The following is a 12,841-nucleotide window of genomic DNA, read 5'->3' on the forward strand; positions in this document are numbered from 1 at the left end:
TTCACGGACCCATTCAAGTCAATGGGTCCGTGAAAGAACACGGATGCAGACAACGGATGCACACAAGATTGGCATCCGCGTCCGTGATCCGTGGCCGTAGGTTACTTTCATACAGACGGATCCGAAGATCCGTCTGCATAAAAGCTTTTTCAGAGCTGAGTTTTCACTTTGTGAAAACTCATATCCGACAGTATATTCTAACACAGAGGCGTTCCCATAGTGATGGGGACGCTTCTAGTTAGAATATACTACGAACTGTGTACATGACTGCCCCCTGCTGCCTGGCAGCACCCGATCTCTTACAGGGGGCTGTGATCCACACAATTAATTGTGCATATCATAGCCCCCTATAAGAGATCAGGGGCTGCCAGGCAGCAGGGGGCAGACCCCCCTCCCTCCCCAGTTTTAATTTCATTGGTGGCCAGTGCGGCCCCCCCTCCCTCCCTCTATTGTATTATTTTCATTGGTGGCACAGTGTGCTCCCCCCCCCCCCCTCCCTCACTCTATTGTATTATTTTCATTGGTGGCCAGTGTGCGGCCTCCCCTTACTTAGCAATATTAGAAGCATCATACTTACCTGCTGCGCTGTCTGTGACCAGCCGGGAGCTCCTCCTACTGGTAAGTGACAGATCATTAAGCAATGCGCCGCACAGACCTGTCACTTACCAGTAGGAGGAGCTCCCGGCTGGTCACAGACAGCCCCTGATCTCTTACAGGGGGCTATGATACGCACAATTAACCCCTTCAGGTGCGGCACCTGAAAGGGTTAATTGTGCGTATCATAGCCCCCTGTAAGAGATCAGGGGCTGCCAGGCAGCAGGGGGCAGTCATGTACACAGTTCGTAGTATATTCTAACTTGAAGCGTCCCCATCACTATGGGAACGCCTCTTTGTTAGAATATACTGTCTGATATGAGTTTCACGATCTAACTCAAATCCGATGGTATATTCTAACATAGAGGCGTTCCCATGGTGATGGGGACTCTTCAAGTTAAAATATACCATCGGATTGGAGAAAACTCCGATCCTATGGTATAATAACTCCTGACTTTACATTGAAAGTCAATGGGGGGCGGATCCGTTTGCAATTGCACCATATTGTGTCAACGTCAAACGGATCCGTCCCCATTGACTTGAATTGTAAGTCAGGACGGTTGCGTTTGGCTCCGCACGGTCAGGCGGACACCAAAACCACTTTTTTTTTCATGTCTGTGGATCCTCCAAAAATCATGGAAGACCCACGGGCGAAAAAACGGTCACGGATCACGGACCAACGGAACCCCGTTTTGTGGACCGTGAAAAAATGTGTGCATGAGGCCTAAAGGAAAGATAAGCTAGTGGCCCAGGTTTACTAATGTGCCTGCGCCAAAAATCTAAAAATTGGTGCAATTTTGGAGCATCTAAGCTTTCTACACTTTTTACCATCAAGGCTTAGCAGTGAGGGGTAGAGCTTTGTGCGAAATGTGTGCCGTGAAATTCTGTCCAAGTGTAAGTTGGTATAGAGTCAGAGAAAAGTGTTTAAACCGTGCACCAGATTTATCATCCAGCCTGAGCCTGGTGAAGGTTCAGATATCACATCTAGGCTTGCATCACTTACAGCAGGCATGCTCAACCTGCGTCTCTCCAGCTGTTGCAAACCTACAACTCCCAGCATGCCCGAACAGCCTACAGCAGGGCATTGTGGGAGTTGTAGTTTTACAACAGCTGGAGGGCCGCAGGTTGAGCATGCCTTCCTTACAGGATTAGTAAATCTGGGCCACTGTGTGCAAAAAGGCCCAAAAAAAGCCACAAAAACCTTATTCTGACTTTTTTTTTTTTTTTTTATTAACATAGTAATAAATGGCAAAGCAAAGTTCATGTGTCTAATGACTGTAATAGTCCATTCACTACCCGGAACTTCTTTCTTATTAGAAGACAATGAGCAGGATCAGTGGGGTCTGACACCCCGCACCCACGCCAATCATCTGTTTAGCAATAGCTCTGGTTCTAAAAACAGACAGCTCCTTCTACTTTGGACTGAGCTTGTCACATCAACGTTGCTTTAATTGAAGTCAAGAAATACGAATGAGACTGTGAAAGGTTTTATGTCCCAGCCTGTACAAGCGTTATTGGGACCTCTGCATAGGAAAGGGTGACCAGGTTACATCCTTTGACATTTTAACATTACAAATTGTGAGAAGAATGCGGGAGAACCATATGTGCAGGTCTAACGCACAGGAAAAGCTGCAGCCAATGACCTGTGCAGCAGCCTGCATGTCACAAGCAGTGTATCCGTTCCGGCCACCGCACGGAAGGCAAGAATTGATTGGTTGACAGCAACTTTACATACACTGAAAAAGATGCAGAGGTATAAGCCTAGACTTATACACCTAGAGTGGACAGCAGTGGCATCAGAAGCAATGGTTAAAGGGATTTTCTGAGTTTTTTTTATTTTTTTCACTAATGACTAGGGTTGAGCGAACCCGAACTTTAGGATTTTTGGACCCGGGCCCGAACATTTCAGTAAAAGTTCAGGTTCGGTGTTCGGCGCTTTCTTGGTGCTTTTTGAAAGGCTACAGAGCAGCCAATCAACAAGTAGTTAACTGTCTGACCTTAGAAGCCATCGCAGCCATGCCTACTATTGGCATGGCTGTGATTGGCCAGTGCAGCATGTGACCCAGCCTCTATATAAGCTGGAGTCATGTAGCGCTGCACGTCACTCTGCTGTGCTTAGTGTAGGGAGAGGATGCTGCTGGTGATTTCAGGGAGAGAATAGGAGAGACTCTTTGCTCAAAATCTGAATCTAACTCGGCGATCTACATACATTGTGTTTTGTGGGTGCAGGGCACAATTTTTTTTATCCTGCCCTGGGCCCAGTGACCGAAAAAAAATAACTTTAATAAGTCAGTAAGGTGGGCAGCGGCGGCGGCCATTTTATGCAAGCTCAGTGCACCAGCACTGTATCTGAGCTTTTGGGCCATTGAAAATCACCATTTGTTTTGCAATCTGCAACATCTGGATTAGTCAGTGTGCAATTTAAGCTAGAAATACACCCATCATTTTCTGGGGTTTTAGGCTGGGTTCACACGAGCGTGTCCGGATTAGTTCCGGATGCGTCCCGGTGTGTTGCGGCAAACCCGCGCGAGTAGGAATGCAATTGCAGTCAGTTTTGACTGCGATTGCGTTCCGATGCTCAGTTTTTATCGCGCGGGTGCAATGTGTTTTGCACGCGCGTGATAAAAAACCGACTGTGGTACCCAGACCCGAACTTCTTCACTGAAGTTCAGGTTTGGGTTCGGTGTTGTGTAGATGTTATTATTTTTCCTTATAACATGGTTATAAGGGAAAATAATAGCATTCTGAAAACAGAATGCTTAGTAAGTGATCAGTTGAGGGTTAAAAAAAATAAAATTAACTCACCTTCTCCGTTTGTTCGCGTAAGTCCCGGTCTCTTCTTTACTTCTCAAAAGATGAACTATGGGCTAAAGGACCTTTGGTGACGTCAGATCACATGCTCCAATCACATGGTCCATCACCGCGGTGATGGACCCTGTGATTGGAGCATGTGATCTGACGTCACCAAAGGTCCTTTAGCCCATAGTTCATCTTTTTAAAGAACTAAAGACCGGGAGAACTACGCGAACAAGAGGACAAGGTGAGTTAATTTTTTTTATTTTTTAACCCTCAATTGATCACCTACTAAGCATTCTGTATTCAGAATGCTATTATTTTCCCTTATAACCATGTTATAAGGGAAAATAATACAGTGTATAGACAGTCACCTAGCAACCGTGCGTGAAAATCGCACCGCATCCGCACTTGCTTGCGGATGCATGCGATTTTCACGCAACCCCATTCACTTCTATGGGGCCTGCGTTGCGTGAAAAACGCAGAATATAGAGCATGCTGCGATTTTCACGCAACGCATAAGTGATGCGTGAAAATCATCGCTCATCTGAACAGCCCCATTGAAATGAATGGGTCCAGATTCAGTGCGGGTGCAATGCGTTCACCTACCGCATTGCACCCGCGCGGAAATCTCGCCCGTGTGAACGCAGCCTTAAAAACACACTTTTTTTTTTTGCCAAAAAACACTATTTTCAGGCCTTGCAGCATCAGCACGTGTGAAATTACAGGCTTATATACTGCTGTCAAATTCAGTTGTTAACCGCCTCCGGACCGCCTAACGCAGGATCGCGTTCCGGAGGTGGCAGCCCTGCGCACAGTCACGCATATATGCGTCATCTCGCGAGACGCGAGATTTCCTGTGAACGCGCGCACACAGGCGCGGAAGGTAAGTGAGTGGATCTCCAGCCTGCCAGCGGCGATCGTTCGCTGGCAGGCTGGAGATGCGATTTTTTTTAACCCCTAACAGGTATATTAGACGCTGTTTTGATAACAGCGTCTAATATACCTGCTACCTGGTCCTCTGGTGGTCCCCTTTGTTTGGATCGACCACCAGAGGACACAGGTAGCTCAGTAATATGTAGCATCAAACATCACTACACTACACCCCCCCTGTCACTTATTAACCCCTTATTAACCCCTGATCACCCCATATAGACTCCCTGATCACCCCCCTGTCATTGATCACCCCCCTGTAAGGCTGCATTCAGATGTCCGTATGTTTTTTACGGATCCACGGATACATTGATCGGATCCGCAAAACACATACAGGCGTCTGAATGGAGCCTTACAGGGGGGTGATCACCCCATTTAGACTCCCTGATCACCCCCCTGTCATTGATCACCCCCTTGTAAGGCTCCATTCAGACGTCCGTATGATTTTTACGTCTGAATGGAGCCTTACAGGGGGGTGATCAATGACAGGGGGGTGATCACCCCATATAGACTCCCTGATCACCCCCCTGTCATTGATCACCCCCCTGTCATTGATCACCCCCCTGTCAGGCTGCATTCAGATGTCCGTATGTTTTTTACGGATCCACGGATACATGGATCGGATCCGCAAAACACATACGGACATCTGAATGGAGCCTTACAGGGGGGTGATCAATGACAGGGGGGTGATCACCCCATATAGACTCCCTGATCATCCCCCTGTCATTGATCATCCCCCTGTCATTGATCACCCCCCTGTAAGGCTCCATTCAGACATTTTTTTGGCCCAAGTTTGCGAAAATTATTATTATTTTTCTTACAAAGTCTCATATTCCACTAACTTGTGTCAAAAAATAAAATCTCACATGAACTCACCATACTCCTCACGGAATCCAAATGCGTAAAAATTTTTAGACATTTATATTCCAAGTTAGCGGAAAGGGAGACTTTGTGAGAAAAAAATAAAATAAATCAATTTCCGCTAACTTGTGCCAAAAAAAAAAACTCGCCATGCCCCTCATTGAATACCTTGTGGTGTCTTCTTTCCAAAATGGGGTCACATGTGGGGTATTTATACTGCCCTGGCTTTTTAGGGGCCCTAAAGCGTGAGAAGAAGTCTGGGATCCAAATGTCTAAAAATGCCCTCATAAAAGGAATGTGGGCCCCTTTGCCCATCTAGGCTGCAAAGAAGTGTCACACATCTGGTATCGCCGTACTCAGGAGAAGTTGGGCAATGTGTTTTGGGGTGTCATTTTACATATACCCATGCTAGGTGAGATAAATATCTTGGTCAAATGCCAACTTTGTATAAAAAAATGGGAAAAGTTGTCTTTTGCCGAGATATTTCTCTCGCCCAGCATGAGTATATGTAAAAAGACACCCCAAAACACATTGCCCAACTTCTCCTGAATACGGAGATACCACATGTGTGACACTTTTTTGCAGCCTAGGTGGGCAAAGGGGCCCACATTCCAAAGAGCACCTTTCGGATTTCACAGGTCATTTACCTACTTATCACACATTAGGGCCCCTAGAATGCCAGGGCAGTATAACTACCCCACAAGTGACCCCATTTTGGAAAGAAGACACCCCAAGGTATTCCGTGAGGGGCATGGCGAGTTCCTAGTTTTTTTTATTTTTTGTCACAAGTTAGCGGAAAATGATGAATTTTATTTTATTTATTTTTTCTTACAAAGTCTCATATTCCACTAACTTGTGACAAAAAATAAAAACATCCATGAACTCACTATGCCCATCAGCGAATACCTTGGGGTGTCTTCTTTCCAAAATGGGGTCACTTGTGGGGTAGTTATACTGCCCTGGGATTCTAGGGGCCCTAATGTGTGGTAAGTAGTTTGAAATCAAAATCTGTAAAAAATGGCAGGTGAAATCCAAAAGGTGCTCTTTGGAATGTGGGCCCCTTTGCCCACCTAGGCTGCAAAAAAGTGTCACACATGTGGTATCTCCGTACTCAGGAGAAGTTGGGCAATGTGTTTTGGGGTGTCATTTTACATATACCCATGCTGGGTGAGAGAAATATCTTGGCAAAAGACAACTTCTCCCATTTTTTTTATACAAAGTTGGCATTTGACCAAGATATTTATCTCACCCAGCATGGGTATATGTAAAATGACACCCCAAAACACATTGCCCAACTTCTCCTGAGTACGGAGATACCACATGTGTGACACTTTTTTGCAGCCTAGGTGGGCAAAGGGGCCCACATTCCAAAGAGCACCTTTCGGATTTCACCGGCCATTTTTTACAGATTTTGATTTCAAACTACTTACCACACATTAGGGCCCCTAGAATGCCAGGGCAGTATAAAAAAAAAAATCATCATTTTCCGCTAACTTGTGACAAAAATAAAAAGTTCTATGAACTCACTATGCCCATCAGCGAATACCTTAGGGTCTCTACTTTCCGAAATGGGGTCATTTGTGGGGTGTTTGTACTGTCTGGCCATTGTAGAACCTCAGGAAACATGACAGGTGCTCAGAAAGTCAGAGCTGCTTCAAAAAGCGGAAATTCACATTTTTGTACCATAGTTTGTAAACGCTATAACTTTTACCCAAACCATTTTTTTTTTATCAGACATGTAGAACAATAAATTTAGAGAAAAATGTATATATGGATGTCGTTTTTTTTTGCTAAATTTTACAACTGAAAGTGAAAAATGTCATTTTTTTTTGCAAAAAAATCGTTAAATTTCGATTCATAACAAAAAAAGTAAAAATGTCAGCAGCAATGAAATACCACCAAATGAAAGCTCTATTAGTGAGAGGAAAAGGAGGTAAAATTAATTTGGGTGGTAAGTTGCATGACCGAGCAATAAACGGTGAAAGTACTGTAGGTCAGAAGTGTAAAAAGTGGCCTGGTCATTAAGGGTGTTTAAGCTAGGGGGGCTGAGGTGGTTAAACAAACACTCGTTTGGGCAAAAAAAAAAATCGCTGTCAGCCTTTGATGCAGATGTCATTGTGAGATACACCCTTAATACATTTGGATTAGATTCAGAGATTTGAAATACCGCCATTTGGTGCACCAATATTTAATTCAGGCCTACAGAGGTTCAGGCCGTGTGAGATACACCCTTTACATACAGGGGTTTGATTCAGGCATTTGAAATACAGCCATTTTGGGCAAATAAATATTTAATTCAGGCCTACAGTGGGTCAGGCCGTGTGAGATACACCCTGTATATACAGGGCTTATATTCTTTCATTAATAAAACACCCTTTTTGGGGCAAAATACGCAATATTTCAGGCCTTGCAGCATAAGCACGTTTGAAATTCCTGGGTTATATACCGCTGCCATATTGAGTTATTAAACAAACACCCGTTTGGGCAAAAAAAGTTTATTTGGCAGCCGTTGCTGCATGTCATTGTGAGATACACCCTAAATACATTTGGGTTAGGCCAAATGCACACGGCCATGTTCCGCGGCCGAGAGCGGTCCGTGGTATGCAGGGCTGGATTCCTGTTCAGAGAAGGAGCGCATGGCGTCATTGGTTGCTATGACGCCGTGCGCTTCATGCCGCTGCTGCTGTACAGTAATACACTCGTATAGTGTATTACTGTAGTGCAGCGGCGGCATGAAGCGCACGGCGTCATAGCAACCAATGACGCCATGCGCTCCTACTCTGAACAGGAATCCAGCCCGGCATACCACGGACCGTTCTTGGCCGCGGAACACGTCCGTGTGGATTCGGCCTTAGATTGAGAGATTTGAAATACCGCTTTTTGGTGCTCCAATATTTAATTCAGGCCTACAGAGGTTCAGGCCGTGTGAGATACACCCTCTACATACAGGGGTTTGATTCAGGCATTTGAAATACAGCCATTTTGGGCAAAGAAATCTTGAATTGAGGCTTAGTCTGGTTCAGGCCGTGTGAGATACACCCTTTACATACTGTCGTTCTATTCTACTATTTAGGGCAAGATCCTAAATATGAGGAGAGCGTCAAATAAGGGACGTGGCCCAGGTCGTGGTGCTGCTGGTGGAGCTCCTGTTGCAGGGAGAGGACGTGGTCGGTCTGTGCCAGCTACACGCTAAAGTGAAACCCCCTCCTCAGGTGCGAGTAGGCGACAAAACCTGCAGCAGTATTTGGTCGGGCCTAATGCGGCTCTACGAATGGTGAGGCCTGAACAAGTACAGGCGATAGTAGATTGGGTTGCTGACAGTGGATCCAGTTCCTTCACATTGTCTCCCACCCAGTCTCCTGCTGAAAGACCACAGTTGGCACCTGCAGCCGATGTCCATCAGTCTTTCACCTCACCCCCTTGCAAATCAGCCAAGCAGTCTGAGCCCCAAGTCATGCAGCAGTCTCTTCTGCTTTCTGATGACTCTGTTAGCAGGGTTTCCCAGGGCCATCCACCTAGCCCTGCCCCAGAAGTGGAAGAGATTGAGTGCACCTATTCCCAACCACTTATCTTTCAAGATGAGTACATGGGAGGACCATCGCAGCACGTCTCGGATGATGACGAAACACAGGTGCCAACTGCTGGGGCTTTCGAAAGTGTGCAGACCGACAAGGAAGGCAGGGGTGAAGACTGGGTGGAAGATGATGTGGAGGACGATGAGGTCCTCGACCCCACATGGAATCAAGGTCATGCGAGTGACCTATGTAGTTCGGAGGAAGAGGTGGTGGTCGCACAGAGCCACCAGCACAGCAGAGAGGGAGCACGGTGCAAAAGCGGAGCTGCTGTCCTCTAGACAGTACGCCTGCTACTGCCCACCGCAGCAAGGGACCGAGCACACCAAAGCCAGCTCCAAGGAGTTCCCTGGCGTGGCAGTTCTTCAGACAATGTGCTGACGACAAGACACAAGTGGTTTGCACGCTGTGCAATCAGAGCCTGAAGCGAGGCATAAACGTTCTCAACCTGAGCACAACCTGCATGACCAGGCATTTAAGTGCAAAGCACGAGCTGCAGTGGAGTAGGCACCTCAAAAACCAAGAAAGGTCTCTGGCTCCTCTTGCTTCCTCTTCTGCTGCAGTTTCGGCCTCTTCATCCACCTCTGGAGTGACAGTGCCACCTGCCACCCCGCAAACAGAGGATCTGCCAGCAACACCAACACCTGGGTCACCAAGCATCTCCACAATGTCCCACGGAAGCGTTCAGCTCTCCATCTCCCAAACGCTGGAGAGGAAGTACACCCCTACCCACCCGCGATCCCTAGCCCTGAATGGCAGCATTTCTAAATTACTGGCCTTTAAAATGCTGTCATTCCGTCTGGTGGAGACGGATAGTTTTAAAGGCCTTATGGCAGTGGCTGTCCCACAGTACGTCGTGCCAGCCGCCACTACTTTTCAAGGCGAGCCATCCCTTCCCTGCACAACCAAGTAGGGGACAAAATCAGGTGTGTACTGCGCAACGCCATCTGTGGCAAGGTGCACCTGACTACGGATTCATGGAGCAGTAAGGACAGTCAGGGCCGTTATATCTCCATAACAGCACACTGGGTAAATGCAGTGGCGGCTGGGCCTGAGGCGGATAGCAGTTTGGCGCATGTCCTTCCACCACCGAGGATTGCAGGGCGCTTCAGTTTGCCTCCTGTTGCTTCCTCCTCCTACTCTGTTTCCTCATCCTCTACCAGCTCCTCATCCGGTCAGCGTAACACCTTCACCACCAACTTCAGCACAGCCAGGGGTAAACGACAGCAGGCAGTTTTAAAACTTATCTGTTTGGGGGACAAACCCCACACCGCGCAGGAGCTGTGGACGGGCCTTGAACTACAGACCAATGAGTGGTTTGTGCCAGTCAGCCTCAAGCCTGGCCTGGTAATGTGCGATAATGGGCGAAATCTCGTAGAAGCTCTGGGACTAGCCGGTTTGACGCACATCCCTTGCCTGGCGCATGTGCTGAATTTGGTGGTGCAGAGATTCCTTAAAAATTACCCCGATATGTCAGAGCTGCTGCATAAAGTGCGGGCCGTCTGTGCGCGCTTTCCGCGTTCTCACCCTGCTGCTGCTCGCCTGTCAGCGCTGCAGCGTAACTTCGGAATTCCCGCTCACCGCCTCATATGCGACGTGCCCACAAGGTGGAACTCCCACCTTGCACATGCTGGCCAGACTGTAAGAGCAGCAGCAGGCGATAGTGGAGTTTCAGCTGCAGCACGCACAGGTCAGTCGCTCGGCGGAACAGCACCACTTCACCACCAATGACTGGGCCTCCATGCGAGACCTGTGTTCCTTGTTGCGCTTTTTCGAGTACTCCACCAACATGGTCAGTGCCGATAACGCTGTTCTCAGCGTTACTATCCCACTTCTATGCCTCCTTGAAAAAACGCTCCTGGCGATGATGGAAGAGGATGTGGCACAGGAGGAGGAGGAAGAGGGATCATTGCATAGGGTTTCCGGCCAGTCATTCCCAAGTGGCTCTGAGGGTGGGTTCCTGCACCCACAAACCCAAGGTACACAATTGTCCAGCCAGGGCACAGTTCTGGAGGATGACAAGGTGGAGGATGAGGAGGAGAAGATGGAGGAGGAGGAACCATGTTCACAGCAGGGTGGCACCCAGACCAGCTCATAGCCATCACTGGTGCGTGGCTGGGGGGATACAGAGGACACAGAGGATACACCTCCCACAGAGGACAGCTTGTCGTTGCCTCTGGGCAGCCTGGCACACATGAGCGATTACATGCTGCAGTGTCTCCGCAACGACCGCCGAGTTGCCCACATTCTAACTTGATTAAAAACCTATATATAGTCCAAAATCAGAGTCCAGGACCCACACCTAACTATATCATGAAAACCAACTAAAGATAATGGGTCAATTATGTACAAAAACACATACATACATAAATACATACATACATGTAAAACTAGAGTAATCACGAAATAGCATAATTTTATTGAAAATCACATAAAGACATAATTAGCACAAGCCACAATAAACAATTAACACAGGCCACATTACATTTAAAATATTTAAAAACCAAGAGGACCGTTTGTGGGCTGTTGGTATATGTTGAAAAGTGCAAGTGCAATAGTCATGATTGGTCACTAGTAAAAAGGTTGGTTCAAAATTCATATGCACAAATATACAACAAACACTTGACCATGTGGGTGATGATACACACCACAGTGACTAGAGCAAAGAAACAACAAAATGTAATAGGCACATAGCAAATACTGACCAACCAAACTTGTATACCGCACACGACCACCACCACCAGTCCACTCCCCAACGCACGTTTCGCGTTAGCTTTTATTTAAGGTGACAGGGAATAAAATTTAATAAATTATTCAGTAATTAATGCACGCCACATACTTTCATTCAATGCTTAAACTTTGAAAAGTTGTCACACTTTTATGCTTTAATAATTTCTCCCATATTTCAACTCTATAATTTGAAATTTGAAAAAATGAATCCTCCTTTGGATGTGGTCTCTCTTTCTCACGCTCTCTCTCTGGCCTGGAACCCTGATTCCCCGCCACCCGTGATCACCATGGTAGGCGCATAAAAGAACATCGAAAGTTGATAGAGCAGATATCAAACTGGATCGAGAACATCACGGGGACGTGCGACATGGTGGGGCAGTGAGTGTGGACACGCCTACACGAACTGACTGACAGGGGTCAGCCCCTGCAACTTCTGGGTCTCCAAATTGGGCACATGGCCTGAGCTTGCCCTTTACCCCTTGGAGGTGCTGGCCTGCCCTGCAGCCAGTGTAATGTCTGAACGTGTGTTTAGCACGACTGGAGGGGGTTATCACAGGTTATATTTCCCAATGTTTTGGGGTGTACCCTAATTTTAAAAATAAAATTTAAAACCAAAAAGCAGTGTAGGCTACCTCCTCCTTCCACCTACACCGCCACTTCCACCGCCTTCTCAACCTCCTACTCCATATGGACCTCGTCCTCCTAGATCAAGATTATTATTTTTTATTTTTACCTATTTTATGTTATTTAAAGTAATTTCCCTATCCACATTTGTTTGCAGAGCACTTTCCACGCTCTTAACCACATTTTGATGCCATTTGCAGCCCTCTAGCCCTTTACATGACATTTTTACAGCCATTGAAGTGCTCAAAAGTTCGGGTCCCCATTGACTTCAATGGGGTTCGGGGTCAAGTTCGGGTCCCGAACTCGAACTTTTGTCTCAAGTTCGGTCGAACCCGAACATCCGGGTGTCCACTCAACTCTACTAATGACCTTTCCCCTGGATAGGTCATCAGTATCTGATTGGTGGAGGTATGACACCCGGGACCTCCGCTGATCAGCTATTTGAGAAGGCAGCGGCGCTCACAGTAGTGCCTCTGTCTTCTCCAGCTTTGCCTAGGCTAAGTGATGTCATGTTTATTGGTCACATGGCCTAGGCGCAGCTCAGCTCCATTGAAGTGAATGGAGCTGAGCTGCGATACCAAGCACAGCCGCTATACAATGTGCGCCGCTGTGCTTGGTAAGCTGGGAGAAAGCCTCAGTGCTGCTGTGAACATCTCTGCCTTCACTAACTGCTGATTGGTGGGGGGTCCCGGTGTCTGATTCACACGATCAGATAGTGAGGACTTATCCAGAGG

At 47.1% G+C, this 12,841-nt stretch overlaps 1 protein-coding gene across 1 annotated transcript in view; it reads left to right on the forward strand.

Annotated features, from left to right (window-relative positions):
* The window catches only part of PIGS (phosphatidylinositol glycan anchor biosynthesis class S), an 83,835-nt gene that overhangs the window by 69,296 nt on the left and 1,698 nt on the right, over positions 1-12,841 (forward strand). The gene's annotated exons all lie outside the window — the stretch shown is intronic.

This window comes from Bufo bufo, chromosome 3, assembly GCF_905171765.1.
Source record: "Bufo bufo chromosome 3, aBufBuf1.1, whole genome shotgun sequence".
Lineage (NCBI taxonomy): Eukaryota > Metazoa > Chordata > Amphibia > Anura > Bufonidae > Bufo > Bufo bufo.